The following is a 22,567-nucleotide window of genomic DNA, read 5'->3' on the forward strand; positions in this document are numbered from 1 at the left end:
AGTCCCAATGCACAGAGATCGGGCCAGGTTCAGCCAAAATGGGATGACTGCTTTTCTTTCAAGGAGAGCCATCCAGGTGCCCTCCACAGTATACGAGTTCAGTCCCTGAGTTTTCTTGTGTCATAGCAAGACATATACTTTTTTTTTGTATTTTAGGGAAGGGTCTGCAGGGTGTTCAGGGTCTCACTACTAGATTAGACTTTCAGTGATTCGCCTGTTTACAGCCTCCCAAGAGCTGGGATTACAAGTGCGTGCCACCATGCCTAGTTTCACTTGCCCTCTCAGCATGCCCTGGAGACAGGGCTGGCACAGCAGGCCTGGGGATAGAACCCCCGGCCCCTGCACCTACTTGCAGGAGCTTTAATCCGCTGAGCTATTTGGCTGGCCCTAAGACATACACTTTCAATTCTTTGTTGACCAGGAGACTGATGCAAACCCTTGTTATTTCATCCATTGTAGTACTATCTTGTACTTCAGCTGTCAATCTCTGGTGTCACAATATCACTGTAAAAGTGGACGTGTGCAGTGTACGTAACTTCAGACATCGAGCTTAAGCAGTTCTGTTTCAGATTCTTTTCAAAGTCTGAGCCTCATATCTTCAGTATGTCCTATGACTGGCCTGACCAGGCCCTGATATCTGTTCTCCTCATGTATCCTGCCCTTGCAGCTGTCCCTAGCTGGAGCACAATGACATGTCTGCTCATCTAGTTCATGTGTCACGTGGTAATGTGACCCATTGTCGACATCTTCCATAGCCAGCTGCATAATACCAGGTGAGACTTCGGTCTCACCCGTATCCGGGACAGTTATTTATGCTTTCCAGCACACACAGCCGTGCGGCAGTTCAGGGATGGCGGCAGCAGTAGTGCTACGTCATGACTAAAGAATGGACTAGCAATAGGAAAGCTGCGAGCCATTCCCTTATTTGGACTGTTTTCTGATTGTAGAAATGTATGCTTAATAGTAGAAATTTTGGAAGCATCATAAACACATAAAAAAGAAAATTGAATTCTGCTTGGATGCCACCACCCAGAAACACCCTCCTTGTACAACATGGCTTTTTATCACCTCCACCTTCTTCCTCACATGTCTGCACATGGGTGTGGGCATGTGATGGACAGAGCCTGCTTTAACTAGCTCAGGTTCCTACAAATAACGATAGCAAAACAGGAAGGTTTTTTTTAAAGGCATCAATTTCGATTACTAGGAGTGGGGCAGCCAGGCATCAATTTAATTCAAACTTCAGCATAAGAAATATTTTATTTGGAACTTGTCTAAAAGAGCCAAATGAGGGCCATCTGGTTTAGTCCCCCTCGACCAGCTGAGCCGAGAGGCGGGCCTTCCCCAGCCCCCACTTCCCACAGGGTTTGGCCCCCTGGCACAACTACCAAAACAAATTAATGCTTCTTAAGTCTGCTCATAATGAATAACTCCCAACAGAACATGAGTCTTCTGTAGACTTGGAATCACGCCTAATTCCCTCCAAGATAAGTAATTAGATGCCGAGGACTGATAAAGCTCTTTCCTCTGAGCAGCTTCCAGACAGCCTGCATCTGTAATGCAGGAAAGATGATTAAAATCTGAAAATAGCTGGAGGCTTTCTCATGTGTCACAACACTGAAGACGTTCATCACGCCCCATCCCCTACATCCGATACTTTCCAAAACAAGAAAATATTCCAGTAGAACAAAGAGGCTCTACCTGGAGCCACTCATGCGGTTCAGACATTCAGGTTGGCGTCTGCAGTCTGTGACACACGGACTTTCAAGTAGTCAGGTCACATGTGCGGGATGGGCTTCGCACCAGCTGTGAGCCCTGGCAAGGCGGTGGTCCTGCCTCTCTGTGGATGCTCACTATGTGCCCCAGCTCCTCCGAGCTGCCTGAGCCCTACAGGACAGCGTATCGGGCCTTGCATCTTAGCGCTTCTGTTTGGCAGCTTATCCAGCTCTGAAGCTCTAGCCAGAGTACTGTGCTGGCCGGTGCTAATCCTTTCCAAAGTGCAAATGGAATGCTTGTTTAAATCTACTTTTACTCTACTTCCTTAAAGAAGGTTTTTCAGGCCTTGGCACCATTAACCCCTGAAGAAGCTTTCCTTGCAGGGAGAGCCCTGTGCACAACGGGATGCTTAGTCACAGCCCTGTCCTGCACTTACTAGAGGCCAGTAGCAGCCCACGCCCCGTCCCTGAGTTCTGGTAATCAAAACTGTCTCCAGGCATTGCCATGTATCCACTGCGGTCACAGTGCCCCGGTTGAGAAGCTCTGCCTGGAGAGTAGCATTCGCCTCTCAGTGTTAGCAGTGTGACAGTGCCTGGGAATGGATTGGCCAGATGTAGCCCGAGCTGCTCCCTCATCTCTCCAGCAGAGCTCCTGCTAAGGAACTCGGAAGGCTCGTGTGCAGGGCAGTCGTGGGAACACACACGTACTGCAATCGAGCCCGTCCAGTGCCTCTTGTAGCTGCATGTGGAAGAGTTGTAGTTCTGAAAAGGTTGAGTCTTCCTGTGTGGGGGTCTTGGCTTATTAAAGGCTGAAAGGGGGACCCAAGATCATCCCAACACTCGTCCCAGCTCAGCGTTGCCTGTGGGACCACTGGCTCTCTCAGAACCCACCCACAGCAGAGGACAACCAAGGCGGCTCAGCCTCTCTGAGGGTCAGAATGTTCTGAAGAGCAGCCTGCTGTCTCACCTGCCAAAGGCAGCTCTAGGACCATTTAGTTGGATGAGATTAATTGTATTTAACTGCAATGGAGGATGGTGTGAATTTAGAATGTGGCAAAAAGGATCGCTTTGGTTGTGGTGGTCAGGATGTGCCAGGGGTCAGTGTGGAGGAGGAAGAGGAGGCTCGTGATGCCTGTGGCAGGCTGGTTCTAAGCCTCCCTGTGGATTCTGGAATCCACTGATGCGCAAGTCCCTCGTGTGCAATGGTGTAGAACTCGCACATGGCAAGCACATGTCCTCCGGCATACTTTAAATCATCTCTAGATGACTTATAATACCCACCACAGTGTAAATGCTTCATAAATAGTTGTTCTGCCGTATTGTCTAGGGAACAATGACAAGAAAAAATAGTCAGTGCATGTTCAGTACAAATGCAAACAGAAATTTATTGTTATGTTTTTGTTCTGCTGTTGGCTGAATCCACGGATGTGAGACCCTCAGATATGGAGGGCCAGCTGTATGTGGTAAAATAGAAAACACACTCTAGGAATCGTGTTTCTTTCTTTGATCAAAATCACTGCTAAGGTCCAGTTCTTAAAATGGAGATTCAGAAAAGCACCTGGCTGTCCTAAGGATACCCAAAGCGTAAAAATAGATGCACAATTACCATGAAGATGTGAAAGGTAAACAAACTACAAAAGCACATCCTCAACAGCACAGTCTTAAGTACTGGCACCGGGTCACGTGGATGTTACCCGAGGTGAAACGGAGTTTCTTGCTATGTGCGCAGGGTTAAAGTCCCCAGCTTCGCTCCACAGCGGTGCCTGTTATGGAAAAATCCCTCATACATACATTATTAAATGTTGAATCCTTACTGATTGAAAATAGGAGTATTCAGGTAGACAGTAGGAAGCAGAGGGGTAGATCTTCTGCACACGGAAGGGGCCCTAGATGGAGGGAGGGGCGTGGAGTGGTGGGAAGGGGCCATAAAGATTCAAGATGTGTGGTGTCTGGGCACCGACTCCCCATGATACGGCGGTTGTGAGGTACTGCAAACATGTGCTAAGAAAATTTTAAAAATTTAGAAAAACAGTGCATGAAATCATATTTTATAATTTGCTAGAAATCCATGTAAGATATATATTCACGTCACCAAAATTAAGGATTAAGACTTAAGTTCTTGAAGGAGAAGCAAAAAGTATTTCCCCAGACCAGCTGTGGCTGGGTGACGATTCTGTGTTCCTCTTTTCTTCGAAGAGCGCACAGAGAGCCAGGGGGCCTCTGTTACAGGCACTCAGACAAGTCCCCCTCCGTGCACCGCAGCGACCCACGTGGAAAGGCTGTGAGTGCCGCTCTGAGTTCCAGTGATGGGTGTCAGGCTTCTCTTGTCATTAACGGAAACACTGTGGCCCCGGCTCTGTGAAATGAGAGATTCTTCCTTTGTCTACTGAGCCTGGTTATGAGCAAAATGAACAAGTCAGCAAATCATTGCATCCAATCTGAACGTATTCCAAGAATAGCTACAGAGAAAGGGTAAAATTCAAGTCTGGTGTTCTCTGTCCACTAACAGTTAGAGAAGACTGCCTTTGGGCGGTCATCTTACAACAGCAGTCCTTTTTTTTTTTTTTTTTTTTTAACATTTATTTAGTGTGTGTGTGTGTGTGTGTGTGTGTGTGTGTGTGTGTGTGGCCAGCTCAGCCCACCAGGGGGCGCGGCTGGCTGGCATGTGGTGCTGGGGGATCGAACTGCGGTCCCTGTGTTTTGCCAAGCTTGTTCCAAGTAGGTGCTTTAGACCACTGAGCCATCTCTCCAGCCCCACAACAGCAGTCCTAAGAACCACCAAGTGGAGGTAAATGTTGAGAGAAACCTTCCTGGTCTCCTAGACACAGTTATTCACAGGCCGCGATGAATACTTCTGAGGGCAACTTCGTGTTTGTTTCTTTCTCACCTGTTGGAATTCATTTTTGTTAAGTTAGTGAGAAAGACGAGGCTTTGTTGCATCCTCTCGAGGCCTGGCTCGTTGCTCCTGGTGGTACCGAGGGTGAGCACAGTGCAGACCGGAAGAGTCGTAAGAGAGTAAGATTCCTTTCAGGGAATGTGCTTGCTACTAGGAAAGGATCGAAAACCAGCGCAGAGCGAAAGAACAGCTGGAGGTAACCGCAGAGCTGTTTTAATGAAGGAGACACAGTTTCCTGTTCTCTGTGAGGGCTCGGCTCCCCGCTCCTTGGAGAACCAGTGCTTTGATGAGCTTCAAAAATATAAACTCAGCAACAGGGGTGAGCAGAGTCCAGAGCGTAACCACAGGCAGTGCGCACCGGCCGCACACGCAAGTTCGGTTTCAATTCCTGGGCAGATTGTGCCAGTTATACATCAAAAGCCTTACTGTTCGGCTTCTTGTAATTTATCACCAGAAAATCACCATGAATGTTCATTCAGCAGTGCAGGTGTCTAGGGCTGTTAATGCGGCCGCTAATGATAGTATCCACAAGGGGGCGCTCTGCAAGTTCCACAGTAACAAGAGCCGTGAAAGTGTGGACACAGTGGCGCTGGTTTGGGCGAGGCCTTGTAGTCACCACAGGGCTCTGCCCGTGGAAACGAAACGACTGTCAGAATTTAGACAGTCTTGTTGGGAAAAGGCGTGAGCCAGGGTGCGTGGCTGGGTCCTCCCGAGCCTGTCGTGCATGGAGGAGGCTGAGCTGCGGGAGTCTGCTGGCCGCTGCCCGGCAGGCAGGCAGGGAGGGCGAGCGCGGGGTGGACGGCGGCGGGTCCCTGCGGGCGGGCAGAGCGCTCAGCGGTGCGGCCACTCCGCGCCCTGTCCCTCCAAGGCACCTTGGGAGCACGCAGTCACGGCAGTCCGGCCTCATAATTGTAGGGGAGAACGCGGCGGAGCAGGACAGCTTCCACCCCACAATTAAGGAGAGTACCGCGAAGACAGAGCGGCGGCAGCTCGTGGGGAGGACTTCCCTGCGGCTCAGCAGAGATGGTCCACCCTCGCAGCATCGAAAGGAACCCTGCGCGCCCGCGGCCGCCCTGCTGCCTGAATGAAAAAGCAACAGAGGAAAAGAGACGCGAGAAGAGGGAAGAAGAAGCGAGGCCCGCGCGTGGCGGCGCACGCCTGTATCCCAGCGCTCGCGAGCTGAGGCAGGAGGATGGTTGGGTTCAAGTCCAAGATGGGCTACAGAGTGGGTGCAAGGCCAGCCTGAGCTACAGGGCGAAACGCTGCCTCAGAGAGAGGAAAGAGGAAGAGGAGGAGAAAGGGCGGAGGGAAGGAGGGGCAAGGAAGCCAAGAATCCGGGGTAGGACTCAAGCTGTGCGCCTATGAAATCATCAGAGCCCTGGCTAACTCTTTTGGCATCTTAATAAAACCCACCATTAATATTTAATTTTAATAGCTTTGAGCTAAGCTTTCCGACCCAGCGCTCCTTCTGAGCACAGAGTTGGGAACTCTCTCAGAGCCCTCATAGTGGAGAAATGCTGACTTAGGCAGTATACTTTTTGTTTAGGCACAAAACCTTTGTTCTGTGGTCTCTCTGTGGCCTAGCTTCAACCTGCGTGTCGGCACTGCTTGTGAATGGGCGGCCAGCGTTAAGCCTCCAGGACAGGTCATCTCCGTCTGACCTGGTGTGCTTTAGAATTAGGCGTTTATCAGGCTGCTGTCACTCGTCTGCCGTGTCCTTAGAAGCCGATCATAAGTAAGCGTAGGGCCCCTTCCTGAGAGTAGCACGGCAGGCCCGACTTTAACACCGGAAGCGCAGTTAGAAGCTGCACGTGTTGGGACATAATCCAGCAAGTACTGCATCTGTCCACCACTCAGGCAATTGTAGAACAATTTGGTGTTAAAAGAGAAATTATGGGGAAAAAAGTTAACATTGTGATAATAAAAAAGTGTCCCAAAATTTGTATGCAACTATGTTCATTGCCATTTTAATTACTTAATAAATAAAATTCCAAGGGAGATAGTAAGTAAATTAAAGGAAAATAACATACAAATTATGATTTTTGTCCTGTAACATATTCTTTCTCCATTATAAATTTTTGATCACTGATTCATTGACTTTGAAAAAATCAAGACCTGAAATCACACTTCTGTCACAATTTCTTTAATGTTTGGCACTGGATTTTGTAAATAGATCACTCTTGTCTAACCTTCAGCAATCCACTTTGTGTATTTGGTAACTAGAACCAATATCTATGGTTTGGGTTTCAAGTGTGTTCCCAACAAATCCATACACTGATTTACAGAATCAATAAGTCAATATGTGTCCTCAGAGGAAAAGGAAGATCCAATTTTGACTACTGGGCTAATCCATAGCAAGTGGAGACAGCTCGGTCTCCGCTGCTTGGTGTCAGAACTTGGTGCACGTTCGATTTTCCCATTGTGCCGAGTGTGCAGAGCATTTGCACACTAGCCGCTTGCATAAGCCCATCACGGCCCTGCTGTCATTCTGATAAGCTGGAGCAAGAAGAAAGATTGGCGAGAGTATAGACTGCTGTTTAATGGCGCTTCTTAGTGCTAGTACCCTGCATTTCAGGTTTTTTTTTTTTTTTTTTTAACTAATTGGTAGTAGGATAAGGCTATATAGGTAGAGCAAAGTTTTGTAGACAAGGTCTACAGAGTCTCACTACGCAGATTGGGCTCATAGTAATCCTCCTGTTTTTGAGCCTCCCAAGCAGTGGGATTACAGGTGCGTGCCACCATGCTCAGTCTCAATCGCCATCTCAGCACGCCCTGGGGGCGGAGCTAGCAGGGCAGGTTAGGGGGTTGCTCCGTCCCTGAGCCTGCCTAAGTAGGCACTTTAATCCACTGAGCTATCTGGCCAGCCCCCAAATTTTAACTTTAATCCATAGTTTCAACTTCTCTTCTTAAGCCACTTATGGTGCTCGCTTCGGCAGCACATGTACTTAAGCCACGTATGGATGCCACTGGCGAGCATAGTGAAATTGGTTAGCATGAAAATTCTAAGAACATTTATGGTACTTTTTGGTAAATATTAAGTATCCCCCCCCCCACATACACATGCTATTCAAAGAGCTAATTAACAGCCAGAAACAAGACACACACAGATGAGGACAGAGCACACACACACACACACACACATACACACACACACACACTATTGGTGCGAGTGCCCTGAGGAGAAGGCCCTAGCTGCTTGCCCTTGAGCACTGTGTGTTCCACAGGGAAGCGCTGCTGGGTCTGCTGCCCTGCTCTTCCTCCCCCGTGGGCCGTGGTCACAGTGCACAACCCCTGTACTGACGGAGGGGCTGGGGCCTGGTCATAGCACCTTCATTCTTTTCTCATCTCCTGACTCTTCCCTCCCTGCTTCTTGTAACTCACAAAAGCTCTGTTTTCATCATTTTCCTCCTCCAACTCTTCTCCTACCCTCTTTTCCCCAACCCTTTTGGAAAGTATCCTAGGTAAACTTGGCTTACTCTCAGAATTGCTGGATGCTGCAAAGTTCCTAGCTAAGATTTGATTTTATTATGGGTGGGCTCAAGGCCTGAGATTGCATTTTGCTCCTTGTCTATATCATTTTATATAGCACTGACCTCTGATCTTGGTGTAGCGCTTTGGTGCAGTTATAACCTTAGCACCTACTGAAATTTGGGTGCAGATCTATTAAGTTTGAGTTTATCCAGTTATGCCTGGCCTGGGTCTGTATGTTGTGTTCAGCTCCTTCCTGCTGCAGCCCTTGGAAGTGAACCTATTGTGCCCCTCTGGCACAACAGTGAGCCTGTGGTGCCCCTCTGTTAAAATGTCCCTGGCCTAGGGGACACAGGGGAGCACAGAAGCTCTCCCACATACTAGCTGAGTCTGGGCTTGGGCTGGATCCTAGAGAGTCACAGAGAGTCGCAGAAGTATTTACTCACTCAGCAGGCTTGGGGAGCGGGGGCTCCAGAGGGTTGCAGGGGTCCCAATGGCATGGTAGAGGGTCTCACTCATGCAGGTGCCTGAGTTTTGGTCTGGAGGGGTCCTGTGGGCCCAGGGAAGCTGGAAGCTCTCCCACACGCTCACCGGGCCTGGGCTGGGCTGGATCTGAGATTTGATTTTAAAACTCATGGGAAACTTAGTTCTCTTTCCCACCTTGCAAGATGGTGGGTAAAAAAACTGAGAAGCCAGACACTAAAGAGAAGAAACCCAAAGCCAAGAAGGCTTCTGCCAGTGGTACTGTTAAGAAGGGTAAGGTGAAGGCAAAAAAGTCTTAGAAGGGGCAGCCCCACTGCAGCTGAAATCCTGTCCTGGTTAGAGGAGTTTGTAGATACTCCTGATCTGCTATGTATTCTAGAAAGGCTTTGTACAAGAGAAAGTACACAGCTGCTAAATTAAAGGTTGAGAAGAAAAAGGAGAAAGTTCTTGCTACAATCACAAAACCAGTCGGTGGGGACAAGAATGGAGGTAGCCGGGTGGTTAAGCTTCGAAAAATGCCTAGGTACTACCCTACTGAAGATGTGCCCCGAAAGCTCTTGAGCCACGGCAAGAAACCCTTCAGTCAGCATGTGCGGAAACTTCGAGCTAGCATCACTCCTGGCACCATCTTGATCATCCTCACCGGGCGTCACAGAGGCAAGAGAGTGGTCTTCCTGAAGCAGTCGGCCAGTGGCTTGCTACTTGTGACTGGGCCTCTGAGCCTTAATCGTGTTCCTCTACGAAGAACACACCAGAAATTTGTCATTGCCACCTGCACAAAAACTGACATCAGCAAAGTGAAAATCCCCAAACGCCTCACTGATGCCTGCTTCAAGAAGAAGCAGCTGCGGAAACCCAGACACCAGGAGGGCGAGATCTTCAACGCTGAGAAAGAGAGATACCAGATTTCAGAGCAGTGCAAGGTGGATCAGAAGCAGTGGACTCACAGATTTTAGCAAAAATCATAGTTGTTCCTCAGCCTCAGGGCTACCTGTGATCCATTTTTGCTGTGACAAATGGAATTTATCCTCATAAATTCATGTTCTAAATTTCTTTCTAAGAACCTAACTAAATAACTGATACCAAAAAAACCTCATTAAAATTCATGTGTTATCCATGGGATTTCTGGATTTGTAACAGCAAATTACATTTTTGCATCATTGGTGGTGGGTGTGGGAAGCAGCTTGTGTCTCTCCCCTGTGAGACTGGTAGTTATTACATATGTGCTATGTGGTCTGGGAAGGATGGAGGTGGGTTTTAGCATTTATTTGTTTATATATTTGTGTATTTTGGTAGTAGAGAGCAGAGGCGTGGGTGTGGGGTAGGAGGAGGAGATTGGGGGAACAGGAATGGAGTGGGTCTTATGGACAAAGCTCTTTCTTCATTCACAAGAACATCAGCTGCTCTAGAAGGAAGGGGAAGATGACCTGTTTAATCATAGCCAAAGCACAGAGTCGCCAGAGTCCTACTGGTGTGGGGTATGGTTGACTGCCTCTGAGAAAGTGAGTCCAAAAGGAGGGGCCGCAAGCTGGCTGCAGTGTGTCCTTAATTAAGCAGAGGCCTGCTGGCAGCCATGGTGTGTGCCGCCACTGAGATGTGCCCACCGTGGAAAGACACACAGGAGAAACACTTAAGCTGACAAACAAAGAAGTCAGACTTTATTTTTATTTCTTTACTGTATTTGGTTGCAGAGTCTTACAACACAGCTCGGACTCACAGTGATCCTCCTGTTTTCAGCCTCCCCAGCACTGGGATTACAGGCCTGTGCCACTATGTCCCAGACTCTGGCCGGCTCAGCCCGCCTTGGGGGTGGGGCTGGTGTGGCACATGGTGCTGGGGATCGAACAGGAGTCCCTGCACTTGTGTAAGCTTGCCTAAGCAGGCGCTTTAGTCTGCTGAGCTGTCGCACTGGCCCCAGACACTAGACTTTAGAGTATCATAATTTTAGTACATCAAAGTAACATGGAACATGTGATGATTTTTGTATGTTTTATCTTTTTAAAACTTGAAAACATTTTTCATTTTCCTCTTTTCTGTGCCCATAAAGTAGCCATAAGTGGCGCCCGACTCAATCTTAGGTGAGTGAAAACACGAACTGTCAAGAACTGTGCGAGAGAGTCTTTGGGTTACCGCGTCAGGCTGAGGATTTCTCTGTGTGTGCTAGCCCGCACTTGCCGGTGATCTCTTCTTTGATTGTGTATATCACTTTCTTTTGCAGTGAGATTTATTTTTGGAAAGAGATGAGATGGAGAAGGAGAGAGGTGCCAGGCCGTTGGGCCTCAGGGGATCTGAGATTTAAGTCTCGATGGCATCGGCTAGGGGTCAGGTCCCCAGATTGCTGCTAAGGTTTCTAAGTAGGAAGAGACAGGAGGATGTGTTGTGAGTTCCCACCGAAGTGTGCAGGATGCACTTGGTGCCCTACACAGAATGGGAAGAGGAGGGGAGTGGTGTTAGTGGGCGCAGTGCCTTGGCTCCCCAGCCTCAGAGCCGGAAGCCACTGGGCAGCCCGGGGTTGACTTCCTAGCCTTGGGAGGGCAGGACCATGCCAGCCCTGCCTCTTGGCAGCAGACACCTTTGGAGGGGGCGGGGTGCCACAAAAGCCCACTCTGGGATGACATCAAAGCAGCAGGCTGTTGACGGCGGGCTTAGGACCGGAACTGGCAGGGTTCCCAATGTGCTTTTCAAAAACAGGTGACTCACAAGAAGGGGAATGGATGTTTTTAAAGCTCAGTAAGTAATGAGAGATCCAGATGACAAAATTCATGCAAGGGCAAGGTGAGAAATTGGTTATTTGTAGCCAATGGGGATTATAGCCTTAAGATTGCTGGTTCAGATACAAAACCAGCTAATATATTGAAGGGCACTAAACCATAACTTCTGGAGTTTTCTTTCCTGCCAGACAGAACTAGCTTGTACCTCTGCTGGAAACAAATCTACAAGCTAGCCTTTACCTTCACACAGAATGAGCCTTTAATTAACATCATATTATGCTATGAAATTAGCCCCAAGGTGAGCCTGCTAAACAATGCTTTTAAAAGACAGGGAATCATCCTCACTGCCTTATTTACAAGTGTAGAATCATTTTTTTTTTACAACTGGGAGTCTGCTGAGTGTGGCTTGCTATTTACTCCTCTCACCCTTCTGCGTGTGATGCTCACGTGACCCGGAGAGGCAGCTGGGTGTGAGCACACCTTGGTCTTCCTGGCCCCGCCCCTTCCCCCCCAACACCGCCCCCCCCCACACTGTGGGAGACCCAAGATGGGAAGAGAGAAAAACCAGGTGCCTCTTCCACTGATGGATCACACCAGCACATTGAGTTTACTGCCAGTGTCAAAGGGCAATGTTTACCTTCAGAATACAGGCTCCGCAAAATCCGGGAGGTAAAGAGATATGGTCCAAATTAGTTCTCTCACATGGGCATCAAGCAACTGTGCAAAGGTTTTTGCTATCCTAAAGTGTCCTTGCAAGAGTTCTTGCCAAATCTAACTGGACCTGCAACTGTCACAAGATCATGTTCTAAGTAGCTGTGTTAAGGGCCCCCCAAAGTGTTATTTTACTAGTATCAGCAGCCAAGGTATTTGTTTTGTATGTGAGGTTGGTATTTCCAGAATTTTCCAGGGCTTGCAACCTGTGGAGTTTTTCTCTGGAACCCTTTCAGCACTTTCTGTTCTACCCTGTCTCTGAGATACAAACAATCCTTCCTTCTTTTGGCTTAAAACCAAATTCAGTCATAGGAAACTTTTACACAAAAAAGAGTATTTCTTTATTAGGTGAATAAAGCTTTCTAATTCAGCTTAAGCAAAATATCGTAATTTTATATTTTTATTGGGCTTGGGAAAAATTGAAGTTGATAAGTCTCACACTAGAGTGTATAGCTATTGTAAGACCTCCAAAAGAATAAGGGAACATTTTGATTATTATTATTTTTTTTTTATTTCTACCTGGCAATGGCTTTGGCAGTGATTCCTTGCACTTCAAGTTAATTAAAACTCTTGTCCCTCTGTCACTGCCTTTGGTCTCTTCCATCTTTGAGCCGTTGCTTATGTTTTTCATAACCAAAATGCCTAGTTCCTAAGGATAGCAAATTGCTCCTTCTGAATTCATCCTAATACTCTTGCTCATCTGCAACATTGTGGAAAAATGGAAAGAACCATTATTTCTTACTATTTCAAAAACAAATGGTTGCCTCTATACTGGTGTAGGTTTTCACAAACAGGAAATAGTTTTGAAATTCTTTTAGCGGTGTCTTACCTCCTTCATATAATTGGTCCATCAACCGCTTCAAAATTTAATTTGATAATAGCCTTCTTTGCTTCCTTCTGGTCTCTGAATTTGGGAGACCAGAGGTATGTCTCATAGCTTGTGATGCTATTGCCTAGTATTGGTGAGACAAAACTGTGATTTAGAAAAGCTTACTTATCCTAGAGAATTTTTTAGCATATGAGGTTATGTTTTGGGAAAGATCAGATTTATTTGTTTTGCCAATTGGTGGGCTTGTTAGTTGGTTGGTTGATTTTTTTTTAATAAGACTTCTTTTTACAAGGCTTTTTTTAAAGGGCAGTTTTAGGTCCACAGCAAATCTTATTATGGGCACGAACATTTCCCAAATGCCCCAGCCCCGTGCACGCTGACCCCTATTATCAACATGCCCTGCCATAGCATGCGTCTGAGAGGGCTGCTGAGCCTCCAGGGACACGCCAGACTGCCTCTGTCCTCTGTTCACCTTGGCGTTCCTGCTTGCTGTTGTGCATTCTGTGCTTGGACGACGTGTGGTGAGTGTGTCCATGCTGTGGCATGAGGCACTGTCATCGCCTCGCTGGGTGTCCTCTTTGATTAGACTGGTCTTCCCTCCCCCTTGCCTCCCTAGTTTTTTTTTTTTTTTTACTTTAGGGAAGGGTCTGCAGGGTGTTCAGGGTCTCACTACTAGATCGGACTTCTAGTGATGCGCCTGTTTACAGCCTCCCAAGAGCTGGGGTTACAGGCGCGGACCACCACGCCCAGTCTCAATTGCCAGCTCAGTGGGCCCTGGGGGGCAGGGCTGGCACGGCAGGCCTGGGGATCGAACCCCCAGCCCCTGTGCCTGCTTGCAGGTGCTTTAATCTGTTGAGTTATTTGGCTGGCCTTGCCTCCCTAGTTTTTAAATATACCAGTGAGTGTGTCATTCAGGTTGTTTTCAAAATATAAGGTGACAGCCATGTTTTGGATATTCTACAATATCAATGCAAGCAGGCTGAACTGTCATCATTCTAAAAATAACCCCACTAGCAACCTCTTCTTCACTTATCAAATTTTAAGTGCACTCAGTGAATATGTATTGGATGCCTGCTGCATGGCCTGGGCAGTCGCCTGCTCTGAGGACTTTGAAATCTAATGGCCAGGAGGAAATGCACTCAACAAACAGGCATATTAAATAGGCCAGCATTGTGGTTTATAAAGATAGAGTAGTTATGGAAACACCCACCCTGACATGCTGACTAGATTTGAAGCAGGCTGCAGCTAAGGGGACCTTTTCCAGAATATATGGAGAGGTGAAAACCAAAAATAAAGCCCCGACAGTCCCAAGCACCCCAAACAGTCATTGTTGACCCAAGTCTCCCTTTCCACATGAATTATATTATATACATGAAGGAATACTGCAGATCTAATTTTGTACATTAATTTTTCCATAAGATATTGTGACATGGGGCCGGGGAGATGGCTCAGTGGAATAAACGCTTCCCTGGCAAGTGCAAGGGCCTGAGTTCAATCCCCAGTTCCACACACACACACACACAAAAACGATATTGTGACGTACTCTTTTTTTCCTTGATGAACTTAAAAACTTGCGTGACCATTGTTAATGCCTAACTAATACTCAGTCACCGAGAGCCGTCGCTTGGCCATTGCTCTGCAGTTCGGGTTATTTGTACTCTGGCTACTGCACGCTCAGCCTTGAACTGAGAGCTCTCAGGGTGACGCCTCTGAGGTCGGTTTACTTTACAAGCATTTCAAGCTCCCGCAGGATAGTTCGGACGTGAGCTTTGCCCCTTGCATTTGGCTTTCTCCTCAGAGCGGCTCTCATCAGCTTTTCCCTCCGCATCCTGCGCTCTCCCGCCTTAATTGGCAAGGCAGCCACCAGGAGCTGAATACACACTGGAGGGAGGAGATAAGCAGAGTCCTCAAAATCAGCTCCCGAGAAGAAAGGGAAACTTAATGGAGCTCGGCTTCCAGGAGCATCCTCCTCAATTTGTGTTATCACCTCTTCAGGCTGCAAGACCTGACTGACTCAAGTGTAGAGTTCAGCCTCCTGGAGCTGGGGGAGGGGAAGGGCGCCGGGTCCCTCATAGCCGGAAGGGGAGGAGATCACCCCGCTGCTAACATGGAGGAGGCTTCTTGGCAAAGCTCTGAGATGTTCAGGGTGCCTGTTGTCTGCTTAGCCAGCTTGTGGTGTCACCCCACTGGGTGGCCTGAACCTTGCAGACCCAGCCCCCTCCTGGCTTCACTGGCCGCCACAGTTGGCTCTGGAGGGGCTGCCTGCTGCCCAAGCAGCGATTCTCTCTCTCTCTCTCTCTCTCTCTCTCTCTCACACACACACTCACACACACACACACACACAGAGGGGAATGTGAAATTGAATTCCCAGCAGAGGCGCCAGCTTTCTAGGGTCCTTGTATGTTTCCAGCCCTGTGCACACCCAGGGCTCATGAGTGTCCTCCCAGTCCCCCACTCCCAAACCCTCCCGCCTCATGCCTGGCCAGTATCTTCTGGTGGCTTCCTGGCCCTGTGGCCCCCTCTGTGGACACTCACTGTGTAGACAGATCTACCCAGGAGCATCCCCTGAGCCCGCTGCCTCTCAGACCCGCAGGCTGTGCTGCTGGGTCTACAGCCTGAGCCATATTTGCTTTCTGTTTTGTTAAATAGCACATTTAAAAGCCGGCTTAGACCAGTTTGAGGTCTCTGGGGACCCCTGAATATTTCCCTGTCATGTTTTCAAATAGCCTGTCATAATTTATACTGTTTATAAAACTCGAGTTTCCAGCACAAGTGTAATATTTATGTGTTCCGTCTCAAATTTTGATAAGATTTGTGTTTTGTTAACCCAGCAGCCCGCAAGCTTACCACTGAGATAATGTTTATTCTGATTTTGCTATCACAGATTCACTCTGTTCAGATTAAATTAGCCTTCTCTGACATTTGCTGCCTTCGCATCCAAGGCGAAGACACTGTTCATGTGATCTCACCAATCTTGTGGGAATGCCACCAGACTGGGAGATGTCTTAGAAGTTGTCGTAATCTCAAATACTAGATTAGTCTCAGGCTCGAAGAAACTCACTGAGATCCAGGCACAGTGGCCTGTACCTGCAGGCCCAGCGCCTTGGGAGAGCGAGGCACTAGCATTGCTTGAACCACAAGTTCAAGACCAGCCTGAGCAACATAGCAAGATTCTGTCTGGAAAACAAGTCTAAGGAGCCTCCCAGCCCCGCCCCCCACCCTTCCTGCAACGCACCCCACAGATAAGTGGGTACAGGTGCGTTTCCTCTGCTCCCAGAGCTTCCGGCACCCATCTTCACCTGGAAGTGGCAGCCGGGAGCAGTTTCCAGCCTGAACCTTCCATGTATGTGCATGTTTCACTGGTGGTAGCAGGAGGTAGGTGGTATAAGGAACTAGTAGAATCAAGTGTGTTCTCTCTGCATAGAAGCTTCACAGATGACTGATTCATGGAGAAAAGAATCAATGTAGGCTTTTGGGCAGTGACAGCAGGTGACACGAGGTGGTCCAGATAAAGGATTCCTAAGGCAGCCATCCTAATGGGTTCCCAGGCAGAGGCCTGACTCAATCCTTGGAACAAGCGCAAACTGTACGGTATCCACAGCAGTCTAGGGTGGCACATGGAAGACAGATGCGCCAGATATATGACACATGGGATTTATGAGTACAGTTTGGTGTGACTTCGTAGACGGTAAATGTTGGTGACAACCTGGCAGATATATTAATTGGAAATATACTTAAGGGAAAGTTAATTTGTTTTATATTTGATACATAACATTGGTTTCCCTGATTTATACCTGCAAGCTCTGCGCGCATAACTCATTGCCTCTTTGCTGCGCTCACTGCTGTCACAGTGTTTCAGAGGAGCTTTGCTCTTTCTCTTTTTGTTTTATGTACTTGGTACGGTGTCTCCCTACACGGCTCGGACTTGTTTTCAGCCTCGCCAGCGCGAGGATTGCAGGCGCGCCCCACCACGCCCAGTCTCTGTGGGCTGCTCAGCGTGCTGGGGGACAGGGCTGGCGCAGCATGTGGTATGGCGGTCAGACCCTGGTCCCTGTGCTTGCCTAAGCAGGTGCTTAGTCACTGAGCTGCCTCGCTGGCTCCTGTGTGCTTTCTGACACCAACAGCATAAGCTGAGGATGGTCTCTGGAGAGGAGGTCATTTTCCTGTCCTATTCTGGACCCCACACTGAATTACAAATGTGTGCACAGCTCCTACCTCTCTGCCCCCTGTGCCTCCCCGGAGTTTTTGCAGGTTAAAATACCTGGCTGGTGCTGGGTATCAGTCTCATCCTCAGATTTTACATGTTTAGGGCCGATTATTGCATTGGAAATTCATTCAGAGTGAAAATGACGTGCAAGCTGTTTTTCTCCCATGAGTTTCTCACTGTCTTTATAACTGCCAGAGCAGAATCACAGAAGGAAGGGAACTAAGAGGAGCCAGATTCCAATTAATGTCCCCAGTGACAGCTTGTGACAACATGAGTGCTTATTATGCCTATGAAATTGAGGGGATGCTCAGAGATTAAAAGGACTTGTGAAGTTAAAGACATAAAAAGACATACTTGAAACACATATGCATTAGAAAGATGTCTTTGTTTCCTGTACCCATCCTTGCTGTCTTTCGTGAACTATCAGGGAAGCATTTTAGCTTAGCCACTGACTGGAAGGTAGTGCCGTGCGGGGTGAAGGGCACGGGCAGAGTTAGACCTGGGCTCCAGGGCCTGTCTCTCCTTCATGGGTGGGGGAATCTGCAAACATTTCTTAATGAGTTGTTTGAGGCTCAGTGGAGATCATGCACGTCACTCCCTGCTGGAGTTCTTGGCTCAGCTTTTATCGGTGAGAATATCCAACATCGTCCTCTGTCACCGCTGCTTTAATATCAGCGTGGTCATTGCCGCGGCCCCCGTCATCGCCCCATCGCTGTCCTTGTTGTCAGCACCAACCCCATCTCACTCTCCTGATCTTCCTCCTGCCTCTTTGCCCCCTCCTCAATCCCCACTTACAGATTCTCTTTTTCCAAACCCTTAAATATTGGGAGTTCTCTTCCTGCCCCTGTCCCCTCTCTCAGTACCCGTTCTTCCTGGATAATCTCCCCACAGTGGGAGCTTCACGCACCTTCCATTGCTGAGGACCCCAGATCTCTCTTCTGAGCCTCACGTCTTGCATCCTGCATTCTCTAGATGTCCCCCTGGATGTCCCAGCAGCTCTTCCAGCCACAACTTGGAGCTCCTTTTTCTCTCCAATTCTATTTGCTCTGTTTTTTTTTGTCTTAAAGGAGGTGTTGCTGTCCACTCTGATACCAGTGCTAGAAAAGTGGATGTCACTCTTGATTGAATCTCTTCCTGTCCCCCAATGCCTGGCCAATGAGCTAGCCCACTACACCTTCCAGTCTTTGAGCTCCATGCAGACAGAAACTGTATTAGAAGTGTCATGTCCGTGCCAAGCACAGTGCTCCTATGTAATTACCAGCGAGTCAGCAGAGCGCAGAGAGAGCCGATACCCACTTCCTTCCACTTTCCTCGCCTCTTCTGCCCTGGGGCACCAGGAGTGCTCCCTGACGCGCTAGCTCAGGATTGAGAATCCTCTGTGGATGAAGCAGCCTCATGGCTTTCCCCGCTTCTATGGCTTCAGTGCCCGCTCCTAGCTCCCGTGGTTCACTATCCACACTGCAGCCAGGAAAAGCTTTTCTAAAAGCCAACAATCTCAGCATGCTCATGCGTCTGCCCTGCCTAGTGTCCTTTAGCACCTGAGTAACCATCCAGATTTGATGCCCCGGTTTATAACCATTGTCTCGGAGCACTCAAAACTGTCCTGGGCTGGACAGCCGCTCTGGGACCACTCTGCACCTAAGTTAATCCATGAGGGCTCTGCTTCATGCCTGGCCTGGCCATCCTCTTTCTCTCTTTGCATCTACATGGAGCTTCCTAGTTGCTCCCAGATGCTGAACGCAGAGTTCTTGCTATTCTTCCTTCTGCCTGGACCACCTCCTGCCCTGCTGGGCTGACTCCTGGCTCAGGGCTGTGCGGGATGCTGTGTTGGGAGGAGCCATTGCCGGCCCTCACTCTGTCAGGCACTTCCTTGTGCTCCCAAGACTCTTCATTGCTGCCTTTGTTGCCCTCAGACTTCCACGTGCTCCCTGCTAGACCGAGCTGTTGGGTCGGCAACGACACCTGCTCACCACACAGTTGAATGCTGGTTCTAAACCCAGGCTCTGGCACGTGGAAGACATTGGCAAAGTCTTTTCTGCACAAGTGAAGTGCAGTGTCACATGGTGGGAGAGGAAGCCAGCTGCACATGCAGCAGACTGTCACTCTGCACCTAAAGTTGTGGGAAATGTCTAACGTGGTGACGAGCAGAATGTCGCCTTGTTGTCCCGGTTGGTCCTGTTTGTGACAGTGAGGAAAATGATTCTGGGTCCCTTGACTGGAAAGGTTGTTCTATGTAGGAGACACTTCCAGATCCTCATCTTGGTCCAAGAAGCCAATATTTGTAATCCCAAAGTTACATTATTGGAATCCCATCAAGTTGATTCCAATCTACCGCTTACAATGCTACCCACGGCGAAAATTAGGACACTAAATTATATTTTCAATCATTGGGGAGTCAAGGGGCTCTAAGTCCAGCCACGAAGATGGCTTTCTGGAACCAAGAGAGCGACCCAGGGCCTCACCCGGTTTTTATTCAGTGGGGGAGTGGCTTGAGGAGGATTGACTGAGAGTTGTGGGAAGTAGGTGACCATTGTGAGCTGAGCTAGAGGGTGGCCTACATTTACCTAAGGCCAGTTGATAAACAGAAGTCCCAGCCAGCGCTGTACATAGGAAGTAGGGTCAGGCTCAGTGAGAATGGAGACAGTCGCTCTTCTTTCAAGGAGAGCTGCTCAGGGGGTCCCCCACAGTTCTAGGACAGCATTCGGTGCTGGTGCACACTGTCAATTCCTGGAAGTTTTGCGAGTGATAATGTCACAAAACAAAGCGAAGAGCAGATGTTTGCAGGCTGTCAAGCTGGGACGCTCCTTTCATTTCAACTGTGTAGTGACAGGTTTTAAAGTTAGTTACTTTTAAGTGGAAGTTAAATTTATTTTTATTGGTTTGACAAATTATAGTTTAAATTCCAAATTCTATTCCTACATTAATAAGAAACAAATATAAAACAGCTCATACTTCCAATAGGATCATCGTACTATGCTATTTTTCCATTTGAAATTTTATGCTTTGACCTGTTAATTTGTACATTGTTATTTGCTCTGCCAAAGAATCCTGACATTATGGCATTGTGTCCCACATCCACTGACCAGAAAGGATTCCCGTACTCTCGGAGGATCTGTATGCTTACTGTGGCACCACTGTATCAAATGAAATAGGTTAAAGCTTTGGTGGTTTTTTTTTTTTTTTTTTTTTGTTTTTGTTTTTTTTTTTTTTTTTTTGATTATAGTAGCCATACACATTCTTTACAAAAACAAAATTATAAAATATAAAGAAGAAAATGAAACCCATCTATGATCCCACTTTAGGTCATTGTGTTAAATATTGTAGAGTTTGTATTTTTAAGGGTTTTTTTTTTTTTTTTTTCCTCTATATATGCTGTCAAGGCAATACAGGTTTTTGTTTTAAATGAAAAGCATGTCATTCTACACAAGGACTTTTGGACGCATTTTTTTACTTGAAAAGTTTGGGAACTTTCAAGGAGCAAAATGGGCAGATTTGGGGGGAAGTTTTGCTTCTCAGTGTTTTGGTTACTGTCTTTTCCTAGTCATCACAGTCATCAAGAAAAAAATATATAAAAATCCATATTCCTCTTTGAATCATTTGGCTTCATTTGCAGAGTGGGAACCACCCTACCTACTTGGTGCAAGAAAAGATATGATTGTGTAAAATGGTTGTTTACAAGCATAATTGTCTAAAGGGTGAATTTCAGGCTGGGCCTCCAGAAGTGAGCCTGCCCCTCCCTGTGACCAGGAGGGAGCCGGGGGTCAGAAGCAGCCCACAGGGTGACCTGCTCCGTGGACACGTCGGCTTGCTGCCATTCAGGGAGCTGTGTCATCCCTACCACTTACAGTCCCCTGGAGCCCCTTGAGCTCTTGGCTCGATCTAGGCTGCCCAGAGGTGGATGCTGTGTGCCCCCCTCCTGTTTCTGTACACCCAAACCTTGGAAGCCGGAGGACGAAAATGCTCCCAGCAGAATCACGTAGGTGTCCCCTGCCTCATTTCGGTCTTCAAATTCCACGTTAGTGCCATGAATCAGGAGGACTTAAATCACATCTGGAACCCTAGCTCTAAGGAAGGTAGCAAATGTAGCTTTTAGGTTTCCAGCCCTTGCCAGGGGGGCAGCCCAAGCTCATCTTTAGGAGGCTGGAGTGGCAGGTGACAGTCACCATGATCACCGTGCAGGGCTTTGGACCCTTCCCTGTATGGAGGAGAACTTTAGGCAAGATTGAAAGGGACAGAATCTGATGGGCAGTACAGACTGCTACAGTGTACTCATCTTTCTTGCTAGTCCTTTTTGATTTTCCTGTTTGTCATACAAAGCATCAATGTGTCGCTCTTGTCAGTCACCAGTAGCCTCCTCCCTTTGCTTTGCCCAGTGGTGAATTCCAGGCTTCACTTATGTGAGGTCGGCACATTGACAGGGCAGCTGGCTCCTGCAGCTCCTGGGCTCTCTCTGCATTGATTTCCAGAGCCCGCTCCCTCCTGGTTTCCAGCTGCTTCCTGCCGCCGCCGCCTCTCTGGCTCTTTTCATTGGTGCCTGGGACTCTAAACCTTACCCCTCATCATCACATCTGGTCTATGGCTCGAAGTATCCTGAACCCCAAACAGAAGTCCGCTTTAGCTATCCCCTGTAGGGGCTTTCAGACATCTCAAGCTTAGCCCTTCTACGCCCACGCAGCTCTCCCATCGTCCACTGTGGGTCTTCATCCCTGGTTCTGGCATCTCCGTCATTCCAGGTTCTTAAGGCAAACCTCAGAAGTCATCTTTGGCTTCCTCCCTTGCCTTACAATCCTGTCTAGTATATCAGCAATTCTGGTTGATTCTTCCGCCCCAGACTCTCACAAGTCCAGTGCTTCCTGCTGCTCCGGGCAGCCGTTCTTCTTTCTTGACCATTCCAGTTCAGATTGCCTCCGTGTGGCCTCCCTGGAGTCGCAAAGCAAGCTCTGTCCCCTGTCTGCTCCAGGAATCCCAGGGGATTTCCATCTTGCTCAGGAAAAGTCAGAACCCTGACCACAGCACTTGGGCTTCCCGGCAAACTTCCTGACCTCTTGCTGTTGCTGTATGCCCCTTCTGGGAAAATTGATTCCTAAAACATTTTGCTTATCATGGGCTCCCCTTGTACACTGTCTGGGGGTGTGGACGGTGCTTAAGGCACTCTTTAAATATTTGTGAAGGGACCAGCGTCCAGACACCTGCCTCCTCCTGTGTTCATCTAGTTCTCTATTGGCAATTAGTTCCTGAGGTCAAAGTTATGCACAAATGGCCAAAGAAGGTTTTAGCAGCTTGTTCTTCTGCCAGTGGTCCATGGGAATGGCCTCTGCTGACACCCTCGCCAGCACCATGCCCTCGTGACACTGACTTTTCCAGGCCTTGGGCTCACTTGTCCATCCCCACTCCCTGTATGTAATTGAATCCTCCCTCCTCCACACTCCCCTCCCTCACCTTGGTGGGTTTTAGTTTTCTTATTCTCATTCAGCGTTCTATTTGTTTTGAGACAGGGTCTTACTCTGTAGTTTAGGCTGATCTTGAACTTACTGTGTAGCCCAGGCT

The 22,567-nt window shown here is 48.2% G+C and overlaps 1 protein-coding gene across 1 annotated transcript in view; it reads left to right on the forward strand.

The window, feature by feature from the left end:
• Nucleotides 1-22,567, forward strand: part of Ankrd44 (ankyrin repeat domain 44) — a 269,913-nt gene that overhangs the window by 207,031 nt on the left and 40,315 nt on the right. The window lies entirely within an intron of this gene.

The sequence above is a fragment of the Octodon degus genome, unplaced genomic scaffold (genome assembly GCF_000260255.1).
Source record: "Octodon degus isolate 3935 unplaced genomic scaffold, OctDeg1.0 scaffold00025, whole genome shotgun sequence".
Lineage (NCBI taxonomy): Eukaryota > Metazoa > Chordata > Mammalia > Rodentia > Octodontidae > Octodon > Octodon degus.